At 41.9% G+C, this 18,631-nt stretch overlaps 1 long non-coding RNA gene across 1 annotated transcript in view; it reads left to right on the top strand.

The window, feature by feature from the left end:
- The window catches only part of LOC129631577 (uncharacterized), a 44,224-nt gene that overhangs the window by 12,040 nt on the left and 13,553 nt on the right, over nucleotides 1-18,631 (top strand). Inside the window, exon 3 of the long non-coding RNA XR_008704115.1 lies at nucleotides 9,341-9,499. This is a non-coding gene — a long non-coding RNA (uncharacterized LOC129631577). The remainder of the gene's footprint in view (nucleotides 1-9,340; nucleotides 9,500-18,631) is intronic.

Consider the following 18,631-nt stretch of genomic DNA (forward strand, 5'->3'; position numbering starts at 1 on the left):
GTTGGTCATAGCTTTTCTTCCAAGGAGCAAGTGTCTTTTATTTATTTTTTTTTTTTTATGCTTTTATTTGAGGAAACTTTATTTTTTTATTTTTTTTTTTAAATTTTATTTTATTTTTAAACTTTACATAACTGTATTAGATTTGCCAAATATCAAAATGAATCCACCACAGGTATACATGTGTTCCCCATCCTGAACCCTCTTCCCTCCTCCCTCCCCATTCCATCCCTCTGGGTCGTCCCAGTGCACCAGCCCCAAGCATCCAGTATCGTGCATCGAACCTGGACTGGCAACTCATTTCATACATGATATTTTACATGTTTCAATGCCATTCTCCCAAATCATCCCACCCTCTCCCTCTCCCACAGAGTCCATAAGACTGTTCTATACATCAGTGTCTCTTTTGCTGTCTCGTACACAGGGTTATTGTTACCATCTTTCTAAATTCCATATATATGCGTTAGTATACTGTATTGGTGTTTTTCTTTCTGGCTTACTTCACTCTGTATAATAGGCTCCAGTTTCATCCACCTCATTAGAACTGATTCAAATGTATTCTTTTTAATGGCTGAATAATACTCCATTGTGTATATGTACCACAGCTTTCTTATCCATTCATCTGCTGATGGACATCTAGGTTGCTTCCATGTCCTGGCTATTATAAACAGGGCTGCGATGAACATTGGGGTACTCGTGTCTCTTTCCCTTCTGGTTTTCTCAGTGTGTATGCCCAGCAGTGGGATTGCTGGATCATAAGGCAGGTCTATTTCCAGTTTTTTAAGGAATCTCCACACTGTTCTCCATAGTGGCTGTACTAGTTTGCATTCCCACCAACAGTGTAAGAGGGTTCCCTTTTCTCCACACCCTCTCCAGCATTTATTACTTGTAGACTTTTGGATCGCAGCCATTCTGACTGGTGTGAAATGGTACCTCATAGTGGTTTTGATTTGCATTTCTCTGATAATGAGTGATGTTGAGCATCTTTTCATGTGTTTGTTAGCCATCTGTATGTCTTCTTTGGAGAAATGTCTATTTAGTTCTTTGGCCCATTTTTTGATTGGGTCATTTATTTTTCTGGAGTTGAGCTGTAGGAGTTGCTTGTATATTCTCGAGATTAGTTGTTTGTCAGTTGCTTCATTTGCTATTATCTTCTCCCATTCTGAAGGCTGTCTTTTCACCTTGCTAATAGTTTCCTTTGATGTGCAGAAGCTTTTAAGGTTAATTAGGTCCCATTTGTTTATTTTTGCTTTTATTTCCAATATTCTGGGAGGTGGGTCATAGAGGATTCTGCTGTGATGTATGTCAGAGAGTGTTGTATTCTTACTGATCCATTTCCAGTTAAAGAAACCTGAGTTCAGAAGGATAAATACAGTGCCTTAAAGTACAGAGCTGATAGATGACAGAGCCTGGTCATCTGAGGGGAAAGCCATGCTTAGCTCCTGTTCCCTGGGGACTCCCCCACCCCTTACTGAGCTCCCAGTGTCTGTCCTTAGTTCTGTGGCAGGAGCTCTGCCCTGTGCTCTCATAGCTGGAGGCACTTGCCTCTCCCACAGCCTTTTCTCTGGCATCCTTCCTGTTTGTTTATATCCCCTTCTCCATCTAGACTGTGAAGGCTTTCAGGGTAGATACAGTGTTGCTTTCATCTCTGGGTTCCCAGCCCCAATACCTACCTGCAGGGCACACACAGCCTGTCGATTGTTAAATAAATGAATGCATTCATGGTTTTAACAGTCTAGTCTAGAGACCTTACTTTTGTTTGTATTAGAATTTCCCAGGTTATACTGCAGTGAATACAATACAACTCTGACTCTTTTAGAAGCAACCAGAAGCTGAACTTAAAAATTTTAAAATAAGTTTCCATAGTGAATTTAGCCTGGATGACTCTAAACTAGATTACTACTCTAGATTAATCAACCCTAAACCTACTTCCTTACTGCTGAATTTCACAGGGCCTTAAACATTCTCATGTGCTTCAGAAATTCTAAGAAGGTAGATCATCTTCTGGATATTTCATTTTTATTTTTTAATTTTTTGAACAGTCCTAAAAAGTACTAGAGCTTCCCTGATGGCTCAGTGGTAAAGAATCCACCTGCCAGGACGGGAGACACGGGTTCAGTTCCTGGGTTGAAGGATCCCCTGGAGAAGGAAATGGCAACCCACTCCAGTGTTCTTGCCTGGAAAATCCCATGGACAGACGAGCCTGGCAGGCTACAGTCCATGGAGTCGCAAAGAGTCAGATATGACTTAATGAGCAAACAACAACAAAAAATACTAAGCCTAGTACAGGGTTGGAATGTGCTGGGGTGCACCGCACTGCCTCCTGAATGGAGACTCTCCCACAAAGCTGAGAGGAGGAGGGGGCTTCCATCCAGAGCAGTGTCGTAGCTGATGGGCTGGGAGGACCCCTCTCTCCCACTCTGGTCTCCACTCTGCACCCACATTCTCCTGTGACCTCTTCATTCTTGTTTTTGGTAGATTTCTCCCCACTCTCATCAAACCCCAGTTGCCTGAGCTGAAAATGAAAGTAGATGGCCTGAAGCTTCCTGTAGCTCATTAACCTCCACATTATCTCAGGGAAATTATGCCAATTATCACATGGGGCTCAGGATTGAACAGCAACCACGTCTGGGCTGACTGTGATGGATGCGACCAATTTAAGGGGTGGAGGGCAGCTCCTCAGGTGGTGAAAGAATCATTTGTTTTGCCAGGAGATGCTTTCCCTGAGGCAGATGCAAGGTTCGGATCTCCGGTGGGAGAGCTCTCCTGGCATCTTCCCTGGGATGTTTCCAAGGGGGACTTCGTAAAAAAAAAAAAAAAAATTTTAAAGCATATATTGGTTAACTTTGTTTTCTTATTGTCTTAATAAAGAGAAGTAGAGAGAAAACACCAGACATATAAAAATGGCTCATAATCCGCCTACCCAGTGAGTTCATTTGACCTTTAAAACCAATCAAAATGGAAGTAATACAATATAGGTAGGTCTAGACAATCTGAGGAGTTCAATAAGTAACAAAGTTAAAGTGACTATCTTCCCCTCCCCCTCTTCTAAGCATAGTCTCTCAACAGCTAATAGAGTTTTGTGTTTCCTTTAGAAATAGTGTGCCTGGGGAAGCAAAATGGCTTAGAGCAGGGCCTCTCTGACCTGATGTCTGGAAAGCTTGTTCCATCACAGGTTGCTGGGACCCATTCTCAGAGATTCTGATTCAGCCACTGGGGTGGGGAATTTGCACATTTAACAGTTTCTCTGCTACTGCTACTGCTAAGTTACTTCAGTCGTGTCCGACTCTGTGCGATCCCATAGATGGCAGCCCACCAGGCTCCCCCATCCCTGGGATTCTCCAGGCAAGAACAGTTTCTCAGATGGCACTAAATGCCGGCTCTACCACTTTCCAGCTCTGATTTTGAACAGGATAACCTCTCTTTGCTTCATCTTCCTCTTCTGTAAAATGGGGCTCATGATAGTTATGAGAAACAAGTGAATTAAAATATTTGCATGTTCTGCATATTAAGAACAACGCAATAGCTGCTATGATGCACGTGCGTGCTCAGTCACTTCAGTCACGTCTGACACTGCCACACTAGGACTGTAGCCCATCAGGCTCCTCTGTCCATGGGATTTCCCAGGCAAGAATACTGGAATGACGTGCCATGCCCTCCTCCCAGGGGATCGTCATGATCCACGGATGGAACCCACATCTCCTGAGTCTCCTGCTTTGCAGGCGGATTCTTTACCCACTGAGCCACCTGGGAAACCCCAGTGTATCCTGTTAGTCGCTCAGTCATGTCTGACTCTCTGCCACCCAGTGGACTGTGCCCACCAGGCTCCACTGTCCATGGAATTTCCAAGAAAGAGTACTGGAGTGGGTAGCCATTCCCTTCTCCTTGGGAAGGGATACTTGTACATATTCTTCAGTATTATGCTTTGTTTACAGTAGTGATTTTTATACATTTGCCTATAAATATATTTAGTCCTTTTGAATTATGCTTTCCATAAAATCAGAGTTTAGATGTCATTCTAGGGCATATGCTGGCTTTCTATAAGTGACCACACTGGTTTAGTGTTAGCAAAAACAAGGCCAGGACCTGACTGTGGCTCAGATCATGAACTCCTTATTGCCAAATTCAGACTGAAATTGAAGAAAGTAGGGAAAACCACTAGACCATTCAGGTATGACCTAAATCAAATCCCTTATGATTATACAGTGGAAGTGAGAAATAGATTTAAGGGCCTAGATCTGATAGATAGAGTGCCTGATGAACTATGGAATGAGGTTCGTGACATTGTACAGGAGACAGGGATCAAGACCATCCCCATGGAAAAGAAATGCAAAAAGCAAAATGGCTGTCTGGGGAGGCCTTACAAATAGCTATGAAAAGAAGAGAAGTGAAAAGCAAAGGAGAAAAGGAAAGATATAAGTATCTGAATGCAGAGTTCCAAAGAATAGCAAGAAGAGATAAGAAAGCCTTCTTCAGCAATCAATGCAAAGAAATAGAGGAAAACAACAGAATGGGAAAGACTAGAGATCTCTTCAAGAAAATTAGAGATACCAAGGGAACATTTCATGCAAAGATGGGCTCGATAAAGGACAGAAATGGTATGGACCTAACAGAAGCAGAAGATATTAAGAAGAGATGGCAAGAATACACAGAAGAACTGTACAAAAAAGATCTTCACGACCCAGATAATCATGATGGTGTGATCACTGACCTAGAGCCAGACATCCTGAAATGTGAAGTCAAGTGGGCCTTAGAAAGCATCACTGTGAACAAAGCTAGTGGAGGTGATGGAATTCCAGTTGAGCTATTTCAAATCCTGAAAGATGATGCTGTGAAAGTGTTGCACTCAATATGCCAGGAAATTTGGAAAACTCAGCAGTGGCCACAGGACTGGAAAAGGTCAGTTTTCATTCCAATCCCAAAGAAAGGCAGTGCCAAAGAATGCTCAAACTACCGCACAATTGCACTCATCTCACACACTAGTAAAGTAATGCTCAAAATTCTCCAAGCCAGGATTCAGCAATATGTGAACCGTGAACTTCCACATGTTCAAGCTGGTTTTAGAAAAGGCAGAGGAACCAGAGATCAAATTGCCAACATCTGCTGGATCATGGAAAAAGCAAGAGAGTTCCAGAAAAGCATCTATTTCTGCTTTATTGACTATGCCAAAGCCTTTGACTATGTGGATCACAATAAACTGTGGAAAATTCTGAAAGAGATGGGAATACCAGACCACCTGATCTGCCTCTTGAGAAATCTGTATGCAGGTCAGGAAGCAACAGTTAGAACTGGACATGGAACAACAGCCTGGTTCCAAATAGGAAAAGGAGTACATCAAGGTTGTATATTGTCACCCTGCTTATTTAACTTCTATGCAGAGTACATCATGAGAAATGCTGGGCTGGAAGAAACACAAGCTGGAATCAAGATTGCTGGGAGAAATATCAATAACCTCAGATGTGCAGATGACACCACCCTTATGGCAGAAAGTGAAGAGGAACTCAAAAGCCTCTTGATGAAAGTGAAAGTGGAGAGTGAAAAAGTTGGCTTAAAGCTCAACATTCAGAAAACAAAGATCATGGCATCCGGTCCCACCACTTCATGGGAAATAGATGGGGAAACAGTGGAAACAGTGTCAGACTTTATTTGTCTGGGCTCCAAAATCACTACAGATGGTGACTGCAGCCATGAAATTAAAAGAGGCTTACTCCTTGGAAGGAAAGTTATGACCAACCTAGATAGCATATTCAAAAGCAGAGACGTTACTTTGCCAAAAAAAGTTCGTCTAGTCAAGGCTATGGTTTTTCCTGTGGTCATGTATGGATGTGAGAGTTGGACTGTGAAGAAGGCTGAGCACTGAAGAATTGATGCTTTTGAACTGTGGTTTGGAGAAGACTCTTGAGAGTCCCTTGGACTGCAAGGAGATCCAACCAGTCCATTCTGAAGGAGATCAGCCCCGGGATTTCTTTGGAGGGAATGATGCTAAAGCTGAAACTCCAGTACTTTGGCCACCTCATGCGAAGAGTTGACTCATTGGAAAAGACTCTGATGCTGGGAGGGATTGGGGGCAGGAGGAAAAGGGGACGACAGAGGATGAGATGGCTGGATGGCATCACTGACTCGATGGACGTGAGTCTGGGTGAACTCCGGGAGTTGGTGATGAACGGGGAGGCCTGGTGTGCTGCGATTCATTGTGTCGCAAAGAGTCAGACACGACTGAGCTACTGAACTGAACTGAATATAACCAGTGCAGCAAGGGGCATCCTTGTACATGTTCTGACAAACATTTTGTGACTATATTCATACAATAAATTCCTAGAAGGGAGGTTGCTAGACCAAAGTGTGCATGCCTTTTATATATTGGTAGTTTGAAAATTAAAATATGCACATTCATGGGAAGAGTAATTTGTTTCTAAGCCTAGGTCTGATGTAACCTAAGGGCAAAGGGGGTTTGCTCTGTGGACTTGGTTGTCTTCACCTTCAAAATGAAGATGTAAACGCAAACCAACAAAGCTGACACACTGAGGTGCATGATCAAATGACCATGGACTGCTTGTTGAGCACAGAGCAAGAGGCTGAAGATCCAGAACTGGCTGAAGCATGCTGTCTGTGCTCAAGGAGGTTTGGTCCAGGAGAGTGAACTTCTAGGAAAAGAGATGCATTTGCAATCCCTCCAGAATGACAGGTGCATCTGTAGGGTAATGCATACAGATCCATAATGGCACCCAGAGTAAGTCTGGTGGGCCAAAGTGATCAGAAAAAGCTTCAAAAGGATGGGGTGGAGGTGTTTTGCAAACTGAATGAGAATGGACAGGAGGGGATGGCCCTTCAGAGAGGAAAAACAGTACTTGTTAGCACCTGACGCAGCACTTGATGTAAGGTTGGTGCTCGAGAACAACCTCAGCCCTAATGGGACTCCACTTTCACTTTTCACTTTCATGCGTTGGAGAAGGAAATGGCAACCCACTCCAGTGTTCTTGCCTGGAGAATCCCAGGGATGGGGGAGCCTGGTGGGCTGCCGTCTATGGGGTCGCACAGAGTCGGACATGACTGAAGTGACTTAGCAGCAGCAACAGCAACAGTATACATTCCTACCAGAAGGTTGGTGTCATCTGCGTATCTGGGGTTACTGGTATTTCTCCTGGCAATCTTGATTCTAGCTTGTGCTTCACCCTTATGATAGAAGGTGAAGAACTAAAGAGCCTCTTGATTAAAGTGAAGGAGAAGAGTGAAAAAGTTAGCTTAAAACTCAACATTCAGAGAGCTAAGATCATGGCATCCAGTCCCATCACTTCATGGCACATAGATGGGGAAACAATGGGAACAGTGACTTTATTTTTGGGGGCTCTAAAATCACTGCAGATGGTGACCGCAGCCATGAAATTAAAAGACGCTTGCTCCTTGGAAGAAAAGTTATGACTAACCTAGACAGCATATTAAAAAGCAGAGACATTACTTCACTGACAAAGGTCCGTCTAGTCCAAGCTATGGTTTTTCCAGTAGTCACGTATGTATGTCAGAGTTGGACTATAAGGAAAGCTGAGCACTGAAGAATTGATGCTTTTGAACTGTGGTGTTGGAGAAGACTCTTGCGAGTCCCTTGAACTGCAAGGAGATCAAACCAGTCAATCCTGAAGGAAATGAGTCCTGAATATTCATTGGAAGGACTGATGCTGAAATTGAAACTCCAATACTTTGGCCACCTGATACAAAGAGCCAACTCATTGGAAAAGACCCTGATTCTGGGAAAGTTTGAGGGCAGGAGGAGAAGGGGATGACAGATGATGAGATGGTTGGATGGCATCACTGACTCAATGGACATGAGTTTGAGCAAACTCTGGGAGCTGGTGCTGGACAGGGAAGCCTTGTGTGCTGCAGTCCATGGGGTCACAGAGTCGGACATGACTGAGCAACTGAACTGGATATACCTTCCTAATAGAATTCATACAATCAAGACAAGATTTGCTTTCTTATACTTCTTATCACGAGGCTGGAATATAAATATCAAAATAACCCTCAGATGTGTCCTGAACTTGCCAGAAGCACCTATCTGCTGGGTAGAAGTCACAAGGTTCTGAGAGTAGAATGATCATAGCCACTTCCTTCCATAGAGACTCCAGTCCCCAGTGAAAGGCCAGTGGACATTCCTTTAGCTTCCACTGCCAGACTAGAAAGTCTACTATTCCAGTCAATTGGAAAGTCTAATTCAGTGGGAACAGTGGACAAACCCACAGCCTTCTGGTTTTTACCCAAATGGTAGATGAAAAGCAGGCATTAATGAGAATGGCAGGGGACAGTTGCAGTTGGTAGTTTTAAGGGAGAAACAGTGCTCTGGTGCAGGCTGCTCTTCAAATATGTCCTAGATGAGTTAGAAAGCACACATCAGAAAGGTGTGTTTCATGGTTGCAACCTGCAGATGGTTTCAGACAAGGGTTATTGAGGCCACAGTCTATAAGGCACCATATAGTCCACCGCCATGAGGTAGAAGAACATATACAGTCTTCAGGGAGGGTGACCCCCAAACATTCCAAAGTCATTATCTCATTCAAGAGAAAGAGGAGGAGATATTTGAGGTGCTCTGGTTAATCTGTTCCATTATCAGATCCCTGATTGATGACAAACCAGGCTGTTCATCCCTCACCTCCCTCACTCAGCTTTATTACCCACCACACTTCCCTGCCACCCATCCCTGCTGGTCCCCAAGCATGGGTTTAAAGTCTGAAAGACTGACCTGAGTCCAAACAATGCCCCCTTTCTAGATGTACAACCACAGGAAACTCCGTCAAGCACTCTGAAACCCAGGTTCTGTTTTCTGTATCATGCTGATAATGTTGAGAGGATTGAACAGTAGCTATTTTTGGAAAGGTCTAACTAGAGCTTCAATCATATGGATTTTTTTTTTAATAATAATGCCCTCACTGAAAAAGAGAATTGCCATCACATATGGATATTCCTTATCCCTGTTTTGAATTGGATGGCCTCGAGGCTCAGCTCTTGACTATGGGTTTCACTGATGTCACATGTGTGCTAAAGTGCTGATCAGAATTAAGCAGGGAAATAAGATGACTGAATTAGTTAGGACATTTTGTGCTTGCCAAGGCTAAACCTAACTTGAGCTGACTTAAGGAAAAATGCTTGTGGTAAATTATAAATAGTAATGTTTCATGAAATAATGGGATGGAATTGCAACTGAGCTTAGTTAGGGAAGGGTCTGGAAACAAGAACTGGAAGCCATAAGTAAACCTAAAAATTGACTCTCTCCCCTTCACTGTTCCTACTTCTCGTCATGTACTTGATTTATTGTTCTGTTTCCTTACATCCCTTCTCTGCTCCAAATTCCCAGGGTAGACTGTGTAGCCCCAAGGATCCTGGCTTCACCTGTGAGAGGACCAGCCAGCAGCCAAGACCATCCGTCCTGCTCCTGGTCCCTGTTTCAGACTCCTAGAAGATAGAATCTGATCCCTTCAGCTTGAGTCTGCCTTCTACTCATCAGCTCTGAGTGGTAAGTAAAGTCATAGAAAGACTAATGGCTACTAGGGGCTCCTATGCATCTTGGATATTCTACGATACAGGAACAGATTGATCATTTGAGGAAGACTGTAGGAGGGAAGAGATTTAGAAAGAAGTAGTAGACTAAAGGTTGCTCAGTCACTATTCTCTATAAAGTGCTGTTGAATATCTAGATGTATCCATCCAGCTTTAGAGAACTATCTAATATATATTTTTAAATATTTATTTTTGACTGTGCTGGTGTCAAAAATTGCTATGGTGTCTTCATTGCTATGTGTGGGCTTTCCCTAGTTGCGGCGAGCAGGGGCTGCCCTCTAGCTGTGGTACCCAGGCTTGTCATTGCGATGCTGTTGTGGTGGAGCACGGGCTCTCGGTGTGTGTGCTTCTGTAGCTGTGGCATGTGAGCTCAGTGGAGAACTGTCTATATTTACATGAGAAAACTGGACCAGATCAGTGGTTCTCAGCCTTGGCTTATCGCTTGAGTGGCATGGGGAACTTTTAAAAATCTTAATATCCAAGCAACATTCCCAGACCAAATACATCAGAATCTCTATCCATGGGATCCTGATAGCTATATATACACACACACACACGCACACACACACACACGCACACACACACATATATATTTTTTAAGTTCTTTAGACAATTCAGTTTTCAGCTAAGGTTCATAACCATTGGACAAGATCAGTGGTTCTCAAATGAATCGCCTCAATCGCGTTAAAATGAAGGTTGTGATTTAATTGGTTCAAATCAGGGCAGGGGATTCTAACAAGCTCCAAGCTATCGTCAGTGCTGCTGGTCTATAGATTATACTTCGAGTAGCAAAGTACTGAATTATCCTTGTGTCCAAGTCAAGTCCTGAGATATATTTGAAACAACATTCACTCTTTGATTTATTTTGTTTTGACTGCGCCGAGTCTTCGTTGGTGCGCGGGCTTCCTCTAGCTGGGCCCAGCAGGGGCTACTCTTACTTGTAATGCAAGGGCTTCTCATTGTGGTGGCTTCTTAAGAAAGAGATTATTTTCTCCACAAGTATTTATTTTCTTCTCTGTACTGGACCCTATGCTAAATACTAAGGCACAGAAATCTAGTGTCTGCCACAGAGGAATTTACACGTAGTCCACATAGCTGGAGAGAGGCAAAAGAAAATATTCTGTCTATACCACCTTTACTTAGCTGTGTTTGGAGGCCTGTTTATCATGGATTTATGTCTGTTTTGGTCTGGTTTGTTTTTTAAGAGAATGTCCTTAGTGAAAAAGGCACCTGGCTTCCCTGACGGGAGAAAATCTAGCTCAAGACATGGAAGGAAGGGAGGACATAAAATTTAGGGTAAAAAAAGCAAGACATGGAGTCTGTGATGGAAACTACTGTTTGGCCCTGAGCATAAAGGACAAAAATGATCTACCTAGCTTGGGAATAAGAAAATGATCAGTATTATGGTAATAGATAGATACTGCATGAAAGGATCGCTTTGTTTTTCAGTGGATTCAATGATTAATGAACCAAGCCCACTCTAAGAGATCATACACATGTTTTAGGACATATCTGGAGTCCCTAATAATAACACAACCAAAGCTGTTTCAGTGCTTATACTCATAGTTCATTAAGCTACTCTATGCCAGAAAGCCAGCAATACCAGGACAAATTGATTCCTCATTTCCATGTCATAGAGCATGCGTCCAACTAGCACAGGGGGCACACGGCTGTAATAAATGACCTGGTCTTCATTCAGTAAATATTTTCTCAGTGACTAGTAGGTGCCAGGCACTGAATTTGACCAAAGTCTCAACATTGCAATTTGAGAATTATTCATATGCTATTATCTTTAAAAATATATATATTTATTTATTTGTGGCTGTGCTGGGTCTTTGTTGCGCTGCAGGCGTTTCTCTAGCTGCAGCGAGCGGGGGCTACTCTTCATTGCAGGGCATGATTTTCTCATTGTGGTGGCTTCTCTTGTTGTGGAGTAGAGGCTTCCGCAGTTGCAGCATGTGGGCTCAGTAGTTGGGGCGCTCAGGCTCTAGAGCCCAGGCTCTGTATCTGTGATGCACAGACTTAGTTGCTCCATGGCATGTGGCATCTTCCTGGACCAGGGATGAAACCTGTGTCTCCTGCACTGGCAGGCAGATTCTTTACCAATGAGCCATGAGGGAAGCCCCTGCTGATGACAAAAGCAAGCTGTTTTTCTATCCATGGTTGTGTTTAATCCTTCTGGAAACCTGAGATGAAGGAGTCAGGATTGGTGATGCCTTTATGTGGCTGATGCTGGTGGAAACTGGGACGTATTTCCCATTGAAGAAATTTTGGAAAATAGGATCCAAAATATTGAAGGGCCATATAAAGTCCCACAGCTGGTAAGTAGCCAAGCTGGAGTAAGAACAGGGATGCCCAAATTCCAGATTTGGGTTCTGTCCATTTAACCATGAATGGTTAACAAGAATAATAGCTTGTTGTTAAAGTTTGGTTTGGGGTTAGCCATCATAAATACTTAGGGGAAAATGAATGGAAAACACAGGACCTGTAAAATACCATGGCTTTGTGTATGAAGAGAGGGAGAGTTTCAAAATGGCAGTTCTTGGAGTTTCAAATTTCTCGTTTCTAGCACGGATTCTTTTCTCCTGGCAAGGAAGGCTGGAACAAGAAGCAGTCATGAAGGGAACGTTTCCATCTGTCTCACAAATGTATTTCTGTGCCAAAGTCAGCGTCTACCTTTATAGCTAATACACGTCAAAAGAGAACATTTAGAGAGGCGCTTCACAAAAGCGTGGTTAGTTTAGGAAGTCAGAAGGTTATACGTGGCCCCAAGAAAATGTTGTGCTTTTCAGACAGCTTCAAGCTCCCCAGCCTTCCAGCTTCCCATCTGGTTTTACTCTCACCCTGCTCTTAACCGCAGCCAGGGGTGTGAGTCCATCCAAAATGGGAACGCGATTGCCTTCTCTGCAGGGTCGAAAAGTCTCACCGGCTCTCTGGAAGAAAGTTCAGGTTCCTTAGCCGAGTGCCTTTTGTGCCGTGGCCACTGCTGATCACTCTGATCACTGCTGATCCTTTCCCTCCTTTCAGCCTTCTGTAACATTCTTCAGCAAAAGCAGATCACATCAAGCTGTATCCTGACTTATAGGACACTTGGGGTAATACTTCCCTGCTTTGGACTATGCTGGTTCCACTGCAGAAATGCTGCCTCTGCCTTCTTTTTTATAATCTTTTTAACTTTTTTCTTACTGGAGTATAGCTGCTTTACAATGTTGCTAATGTCTTCTTTTTAAAATATTTATTTAATTGGCTGTGCCAGGTCTTAGTTGAGGCAGGTAGGATCTAGTTCCCTGACCAGGGATCAAACCTAGGCCTCCTGCATTGGGAGCCTGGGGTTTTGTTCACTGAACCACCAGGAAAGTCGCTTTGTTGTGTTAATTTCTGCTGTACAGCAAAGTAGATCAATGATATGTTTACATAAATCCCCTTTCTTTTGGATTCCCTTTCCTTTGGAGCAGAGTTGAGTTTCCAGTGCTGTCCAGTAGATTCTCATTAGTTATCTATTTTGTCCATAGTATCAGTGAAAGTTGCACAGCCGTGTCTGACTCTTTGTGACCCCATGGATAGTCCATGGAATTCTCCAGGCCAGAATACTGGAGTGGGTAGCCGTTCCTTTCTCCAGGGACTCTTCCCAACCCAGGATTCGAACCCAGGTCTCCCACATTGCAGGCAGATTCTTTACCAGCTGAGCCACCAGGGAAGCCCAGTGTATCTGTCATTTTAAATTTTCTGCCTCTGCCCTCTTCACTCAGCAAATTGTTACTCATCCGTAAGGACTCAAACCTTATCCAAAAACTTCCTTGACCAGCCCCAGACTACAGCAGGGGAGTCACCTTAGGCTATATCTATGAGTTTTAAAAAGCAAAATCCATTCATCTGTTGATGAACATTTAGATTGTTTCTGTATTTTGGCAATTGTAAATAATGTTGCTGTGAACACTGAGGTATATGTATCTTTTCATAAAAATTAGCATTTTTTTTTTTTCGGATAAATACCCAGGAGTAGAATTGTTGGGACATATGGTAGGTCATATGATTTTAGGCTTTTGAGCAACCACCATACTGTTTTTCACAATGGCTGCACCAATTTATATTCTCACCAGCACTGTACAAGGGTTCCCTTTTCTCCATATCCTCACCAACATTTGTTATCTGTGGTCTTTTTGATGATAGCCATTCTGAAAGATATTAGGTGATATTTCATTGTGGTTTTTAATTTGCATTTCTCTGATGGTTAACAATGTTCAGCATCTTTTCAAGTGCCTGGTGGCCATCTGTATGTCTTTTTATTGGAAAAATGTCTATTCAGATCTGCCCATTTTTAAGGTTTTTTTGGTAGAATTTACCTCGAAGCCAGCTAGATATATAATTTTCTTTGTGGGAAGATTTTTAAATTAGTTTTTACTTGAGTATAGTTGCTTTACAATATTGTATTAGTTTCTATTGAACAGCAAAGAGAATCAGTTATACATATAAATATATCCTCTCTTTTTTGGATTTCCTTCCCATTTAGGTCACCACTAAGCACTGAGTAGAGTTCCTGTGCGATACAGTCAATTCTGATTAGTTATCTGTTTTATACATAGAAGTGGATCTATGTCAGTCCCAGTCTGGCAGCTCCTTCCACCTCCCTTCTTCCTCTGGTATCCATATGTCCATTCTCTGTGTTTGTGTCTCTATTTCTGCTTTGCAAGTAAGTTTATCTGCGTAATTTATCTAGATTTCACATGGGAGCAACATTATACATTTGCTTTTCTGACTCACTTCACTCTGTATGATGGTCTCTAGGTCCACACATATCTCTGCAGATTATGCGATTCTGTTCCTTTTCAGGGCTGAGTGATATTCCATTGTCTGTGTGCACCACATCTTCTTTATCCATTCCTCTGCTGATGGACATTTAGGTTGTTTCTATCTCCTGGCTACTATAAATAGTGATCAGTGAACATTAGGGTGCATGTATATTTTTGTTCTGCCCATTTTTAAATCATGGTGTTTGCTTTTTGATGTCACGTTGTATGAGCTGTTTATATATTTTGATTATTAACTCCCTGATCATATCATTAGCAGATATTTTCTCCCACTTAGCAAATGGTATGTCTGTATGTGTGTATGTAACGAAATCCTGTTTAGCTATAAAAACGAAATTTTGCCATTTGCAACAACACAGATGGACTTGGAGGGTATTAAGCTAAGGGAAATAAGTCAGAAAAGCAAATACTGTATGATATCACTTAAATATGAAATCCCAAAATGACACAGATACAAAGAACAAACTAGTGGTTATTAGTGCGGAGAGGAAAGCAAGGAGGGGCAAGAGAGAGGTAGGGATTAAAGCTCCAAGGATGTATTGTACCACACAGGGAATATAGCCAATATTTTATAATAATTATAAATAGAGTACAGCCTTTAAAGATTGTGAATCATTATGATGTATACCTATAAATTACATAATATTGTACATCAATATATCTCAATTTTAAAAAGTAAAAAGCAAAACCTAATCATCATCTCACCCTCCAAAAAAATCATTGAGGGTCCCTTAGGTTTGAGCCACTGTTCTAATCACTTGAAATATATTCTCATTTTTTAATATACACAGCATCTCTATAGATTTGAAATTAAATAAAGTAACAAACAAAATCTTGAGCTTTCCAAATATGACAATGTCTGGGACATAGTAAACACAGCAACTGCTCAATAATTTGTAAGGCTAAATTTATAAATGTTTTTCATTCATTTAAAAAATCGATTTTATTTTTAGAAGTCATAGATTTGTCAAAAAATTGAAAATGTAGTACAGAAAGTTTCCTTGTACTCCATGCTGTTTTCCCTATTATTAACATCACGCGTGAGTTTTGTATATTTACTGTAACTCACCAACTGATATTTATGCATTATTAGAAGAGTTACAGATTATTCAGATCCTAGTTTTCACCTGTTGTCCTTTCTGCGGTGGAATCCCATCCTGGATATCACAGTACATTTCATTGTCGTGTCTCCTTAGGTCCCTCTTGGCTGTGACCACGTGTCACTCTCCTTGCTTTTGTAGACCTTGACAGTTTTAAGGAGCCAAGTATTTTGTAGGATGTCCCTTTATTGGAATGTGATGGTTTCCCATGGCTAGTCTAGAGTTATGGGGTTTTGAGAGGAGAACTACAGTGGCAAAACTCCATTTCCATCATGTCGTATCAAGGCTGTTTATCATCAACGTGATTTATGAGGGTGGAGGTTGACCTTGATCACAAGACCAAGGTAGTGTGTGTCAGATTTCTTTACTGTGAAATTACTAATCCCCTCCCCCCTGATTTTCATACATTCTTGGGAACAAAGTCACAGTGTGCAGACCAAACCTAGAGAGTCTGAAACTATGCTTCCCCTCCTTAAAGACAAGAGTGTCTACAAAATAGTCTGGAAATCATTTAAACAGGTTATTTGTCCCTTCTCCCTGAGTTATTAACTTATTTAATCATTTATTTAGATATGTATAGACTCATAAATGTGCATTTTCTACTTTGAGTTTTAATCCAACACTACATACTTTTGTTGCTGTAAATTGTCTAGCTTTGGCTATTGAGAGTTCTTTCAGTTCTTTCAACGAGCACCTGTACTCCTTTGACATCCCTACATCATTGTGAGCATTTAAAATTTTTGAGCCTTTTCTTACCTTCTCTGTCAAGCTCATTTTAAATATTTCTTGCTCAAGTCCTAGAGCATTTTTCCAAGAAGCCCTGGTTTCTCTTAATGGAGAATGGTATTAGAAACCAAGATCTAGCTTGGGTACTAGCTGTGCTCATTGCTGCTGCTGCTGCTGAGTCACTTCAGTCGTGTCTGACTCTGTGCGACCCCATAGACGGCAGCCCACCAGGGTGCCCCATCCCTGGGATTCTCCAGGCAAGAACACTGGAGTGGGTTGCCATTTCCTTCTCCACTGGGGTACTGTTTCTTTTGGATGTTGTCAGCTAAGTGATCAAAAAATATGTATTACCTAAGCATGTGTATGCTGACTCATGTATATATGTATACACACACACACACACACACACACACACATTTGTGTATATACCCATGTAAAAATTTCCATCTGTAGCCATCTGCAGTTATAGTAAGGAAATATCAGTTCATCTTGATGTTTCCAGCTTTGATCATTGAGCACGTGGATTACTCTAGCTTCCTCACCTTGCTCATTTATGTTTCCACTCCAGCAGCGAGAAACCTCGTTCCCATCTCCTGCCATCCATTCAGTTATTGGTTTAGCTCCAGTGCACAGCAGTATCAGAACTGTTAACCTGTAGCCCCGTGGAAAACAACTTTGTCAGCCTGGGTACAGTGCTTATGTCATTCTTCTTGCCTTCAATCTTGAAGACTCTATTCATTTCCAAAATTACTTAGGTCAGCACCTTTTCTTCCCACCCTTTTCAATGAGGTTGTCTTACACATTTGTAACACAGTTAGGTTTTCTTGTCACAGTCTACATTCTTTCCTGGAATTCCTGATTTCCTAAATGGTGTGTGTGTGTGCGCACATGTGTGCGTATGCATTAAAGTGCCTTTTTTGTGCTGTACAAGTTTTATTACTCATTTATTTTTCATCATCTATTTCCCATTTATTCACTATTTACAGTACTCTTGTTTCACACACTCAAAAATAAGTTGAATTAACTGACGTTTAGAAATAGTCTTTAAAGGTATTTAAAGTAAAACAGAAAGATCAGAATCTGCAGAGATTCTCAGAGAGAAATGGTGTAGACAACTGATCAGAGCTTAACGTGAAGCAGCTACTACAATAGAAGTTGAAAGTTCAGAGTCACCTGGCCTCCAAACAGAGCAGCATCCTAGGACAGACAGATCCTTTTCCGGCCCTAAACACAGTGTCAGCTGTAAAATTTCTGTAGGAGAGTGAGATGGACTGAAGTTGACTTTGGAGCTGCTTGCAGGCTCCCAGATGGAAAGTCTTTAACCCCGAAGTCCAGAGGAGATTTCATTTCAGATTCCCATGGTTGGTTCAGGAATCTGTCCCCTAGAAGTTCACACAAGCACAGTGAGATTCACAGCAGCACTGGAAATGAGCCTTCATCATCACGTGAGACACTTGAGCACTCATGTTAACATTTGAACATCCCATTTGAACACTTTTGATAACATTTGTCTTTACAGGATACTTCTGTTTGTTCCTCCTCCTATCATTTTCAGGCCCACGTTGGGACGCCTTACCAGCTGTACAGTCATTCCTGTTTTACAGATTAGCAAACTGAGGACCAGAAAGGGCTTGATTTCCCGTTGGCACATAGGATAGGGAGCTCCATCCCAGAACCCAGCTATTCCTCCCTCCTCCAAAGGGACTCTTGCTACTTCCATCACCCTTGAGTACTCCGGGGACAGAACCCCAGATAAAGCTAATGTGAACCTGAGGCTGTATGTGTAAACTTCATTTCTGATTCCTGTGAGAATCCACATTAGAGGGATGGGGATTTCAATATGGACAATTTGGACTTTAAATAAAATCCCTCACAGGTATGCTAGGCCCAGATGCCACCTCAAGGCATTTCAAGGTGTTCTTTGGCCTCCTTTGGCAAAGAAAGCAGATGTTTTATTTTGTCTTCCCAAGTCATTCTTAGGTACCAATGCTTTCTCATATCTAACATCATCTTTAAAAATACCCAGAAAATAAGAAAAAAAGTTTCTGAACAGTCAGAGCAGGTGGTCTTCATTCCATTCCCTCTGTTTGCACACACCTTTTCAGAGCTTTTTACTCTTACTTTACACAGAACTCAAATGCTCATAATTTCTTGGTATCCAGTCCCACAACATATCAGAAACAGCAACTGGAAAGAGAGGAGAGTGAGTAGAAAAATTGGGCTTTAAGGATTTAAAATAGGAAACCATCCAGGAACATTTGGTCAAGAAGTTAAGGGTCTCTACAACTCAGTCTCCCTTAATGGCACTGGTTCATTTAAGTATGGTGGCATAATCTGTGCTCAGAAAGATGTTTCCAAATTATTTTTAAATGCAAATAGTGTTTTGTATACTCTACTTGAAATGGTGATTTTTCAAAAAGGTTTTCATTCAAAATGATTTAAATAAAAGAGTTA

The sequence above is a fragment of the Bubalus kerabau genome, chromosome 17 (genome assembly GCF_029407905.1).
Source record: "Bubalus kerabau isolate K-KA32 ecotype Philippines breed swamp buffalo chromosome 17, PCC_UOA_SB_1v2, whole genome shotgun sequence".
Lineage (NCBI taxonomy): Eukaryota > Metazoa > Chordata > Mammalia > Artiodactyla > Bovidae > Bubalus > Bubalus kerabau.